Source organism: Pipistrellus kuhlii, unplaced genomic scaffold (genome assembly GCF_014108245.1).
Source record: "Pipistrellus kuhlii isolate mPipKuh1 unplaced genomic scaffold, mPipKuh1.p scaffold_m20_p_13, whole genome shotgun sequence".
Taxonomy (NCBI): Eukaryota; Metazoa; Chordata; class Mammalia; order Chiroptera; family Vespertilionidae; genus Pipistrellus; species Pipistrellus kuhlii.
In genome coordinates, this window is record NW_023425438.1 from 25,610,017 (window position 1) to 25,613,760 (window position 3,744).

The window sequence follows — 3,744 nt, forward strand, 5'->3', positions numbered from 1 at the left end:
TCACATTTAAATAAGGTTTTGAAAAACTGCTGTACGGAGATCTTGCAAGGATAGGTAGCAGGCATGTGTGTGCAAATAGTATTTCTCACACTTCCCTGATAATACTAAATCGTAGCCCTTGTTAAAAACTCAGATTTCTGTGCTATGCAAAGATTAATTTGAGTAGCCATTGTTATAATGTGAGAACCTTGGGCTAGAAATAGACCAAAAAAACACAAAACAGATGACACCGTGTTAAGAAATATCATCAGCAATAATTAATAACAGTCTGGTAGCTGTTGTTTGAGTAGGTTCATTTACAATTTAAACACTAGAGTTTTAAGTCCAAATTAAAATAAGGGACAGCGGGAGGCTTGCTGAGCTTGTTCCTCCAGTGACCTCACTACATGGGGACGGGGGAAAGTTTGGCCCGGATGATGGTCCCACAGGCAGGAGCACTTAACACCAGGACCAACATGTCCATTGTAATCCCCAATGGCGACAAATGCTTTGAACCTGGTCTACTGGCCAGCGGTGGTCACAGCATACCCTTCCAAACCTCATCTTTGAAGGAGGCCTTGGGGGGTTGGGGGAGATAGATCTCCTCCAAGGACTTGATCTTGACATCCTTGGCCAGGCAGTCCAGCTTGATGACAGGGATCCAGCCTTGCCTGGGAAGCTCCCGTTTCGACCCCAGCCCTCAGACACCCCTGCCGGAGCTTCCCATTGCAGATCCCCCAGGACCTCCAGGGCCTCGGGGACCCCAGCACCACAGGAGTAACTAGCCATTTGGTGTTTACTCAGAGAAGATGGCCACACTGATTTATTATTTTTTAAAAATGATCCTAAAGTTTCATCTGCAACATTCATCCCACTAATATGCAGCTCTAAATGATGCAACACTCACACATTGGAACATTTCCTATAAAGGAATCCAAATCCAACAAAGCTAATGGCATTCATGAAGGTCCCCAAGCACCAAGCATACTTCCTGCTTTTTATACTCGTCAGGAAGAGGGTACATCGGCAGAAGCCTGGCTGGGAATGGCCCAGCCGGAGCGTTAAGGTCTTCCTTTGCACCGGACCCTACAGCTCCCTTTCTAATCAAACGAGTAGAGTGGAAAGCTATGTCCCAAATCTACTACTTCCTAACACTGGTCCTGTCTGGAAGCCCATCCAAATGATCAACTCCTGACCCATCGAGCATTTGCAATACAACTCTTTCTTCGGGCTTGAGGCATTGGATGATTTCAGGGCTCCGGCCACGGAATGGTTCCTCTGAACAAAGACAGTGAAAGGGAAGCAGCAGCCCAGGGGCCTGTTTCCTTGGTGGTAAATTAGATCCCAACAAAGCTTCCAGGTCCCTCTCCAAACCTGAAAAACCCTACAGAGCTCTAACACACTCATCTCCAACGAGGTTTGCCATGAAAACAAACCCTTTTGTTTGCAGTTTTACATGCTTGCATCACTGACATGTAATTGCACTGTCGTTACATCAGCAATGCCAAATTGTCCACGGGCCTCCGGCCAGAAATTCCCAGGATGCACAAGGTCTGGTAATGTTTAAATAAGAAAGTCACTTGATTTACTCTGCTGTGTGTGTGTGTTTGTGTGTGTGTGTGTGTGTTGTGTGTGTGTGTGTGTGTGTGTGTGTTCATAGCACTCTCTGGATTTTTTTTTTTTAAGCAGCTGTTTGTCATTAAGATGACATGGCACTTAAAGTGCTTTACAAATAATAATTGTAACCCACATATCTGCCAACAGGAAAGTGCCTGTGTATAAATTATGGTGAATTAATATAATGGAAGGTATTCAGACACTAAAAATAATTAAGTATATCTTTAGGCATTAACATGGAAAGATGTTTGAGAGAGAACAAAAAACAAATTTTGAAACAGTATGTATACTACACTCATATTTTAGTAAAAGGATAATTATTATACACTTTGACTCATATATAGAAAATATGATTTTTTTGTGAATAATCAGAAAACTATATATTTTGTTTGAAGAATAAATGTTGTTATAACTTGTTCAGAAGAGCAAAAGAATTTTATCCAGTGCTCACTTTAGTGTATGGCAGCACATACACTAAAATTGGAATGATAGAGAAGATTAGCATGGCCCTGTGCAAGGATAACATGCAAATTCGTGAAGCGTTCCATATTAAAAATAATAATAAATAATAATAATAATATCCATTGTAACAATATCAGAGAGATTTCTCATGGGAGCTTCTCAGTTGAGTGGTGTAATATTAAGATTCTGCGAAAATGGAAGTTATTATTAATAAAATAGTGATGTATTGAAAAACAGCATACCTCACCTTCATTGAATCCAAAATAATTTAGTGTATGCTTTTATACATATACAAAACAAGTGGAATTCAAAATGTCAATATATTGCCCTAGCTGGTTTGGCTCAGTGGATAGAGCATTGGCCTGTGGACTGAAGGGTTCTGAGTTCGGTCTAGTCAAGGGCACATGCCCTGGTTGCATGCCTGATCCCTCAGGTCTTCATTCTCTGCGGAAGGCGCCGTGGCACCTGTAAAAAGTCAGTCAAATGTGTATGTTTTCCCCCTGTTCATCTGTCTTTGTCCGTTTAATTTTCAGACCCAGGCAGGGACACTAAGAGAGTTCTCTCCCTGCCATTGAAATAGCTCGCCCCTGCTGCTGAAGCTCAGAAGCAGCTGTAGTGTAGACATACACAAAGGGTGTGGCTGTATTCTCATCCAACGTTCTTTATGGACACTGAGACTGAAATGTGATATATTGTTCACATGCCATCACATTTTATTCTTCCTTTGACTTTTTTCCCCCCAACCATTTAAAAAATGTCAAGTTCGCTCTTAGCTGGCAGGCCTTACAGAACTCTGACGGTAGGCAGGCCTGACCCAGGGCTGTAGGCCAGGCCTGATGGTCAGATCTGCTGCTTCTCCTTAGTCCTGGAGTTATGGGGTGCAGGGGAGGAGAGAGAATCCAAGAGATTTGTGAAACAAAACTTCACAGGTTACTTATCTAAAAGCAAATGTACGCCTCTTGATTGATCCAAGAAGTTACTAAAGTATATTTTAAAACCAAGTGTATAAAGCATTTAAAGATAAACAATGAGTTTTAAAAGGCAACTCTGAATGAAAGGCAGCTAGCTCTTCCTGGACCTTGGGTAATGAACATCAAAAGAGAAAAATCAAACTTTGCTCTGATGAACAGGTGAGAAACAACATCTGTTGTTTTCATTTCCATTTCTTTGATTACTGCTCATATGGGATTTTTTCAACTTCGTAAGTCACTTGCGTTTCTTTTTATGTGAATTGCTCATTGCTTTTTGCCCATTTTTCTATTAGGATCTATATTTTTCTAATATATTTTATGTGAGCTCTCTCTATTGATATAAATCCGTTATCTGCTCTTATAAGGAACACATATTTCCGCACTCTCCCTCTTTTATTTTGTGTCAGATGTTTCTGACAGGTCATCCCAGAGTCAAAAGCAGTCTTTTCTTTTACCTTTCCCCCCACCCCACCCCCTTATATTAAAAGGAACTTCTCCATTTTTAGATCACATAAACAGTCAGTTATAGTTTCTACTGCTTGGGGAGTTGCATGTTAAACTGTTGAAATTTGGAATTTAGTTTGGTGTAAAAGCTAGGGATCCAAAATAATTTTATTTTTCAATTACAGTTCACATTCAATACTATTTTGTATTAGTGTCAGGCATGCAGCATAGTGGTTAGACAATAGCATACTTTACAAAGTGTTCCCCCTGA

The 3,744-nt window shown here is 40.7% G+C and overlaps 1 non-coding gene across 1 annotated transcript; it reads left to right on the forward strand.

The window, feature by feature from the left end:
• Positions 1-2,039: 2,039 nt before the first annotated feature.
• Positions 2,040-2,150, forward strand: LOC118717905. The gene has a single exon (XR_004987653.1). It is a non-coding gene; the product is annotated as a U6 spliceosomal RNA (small nuclear RNA).
• Positions 2,151-3,744: the final 1,594 nt, after the last annotated feature.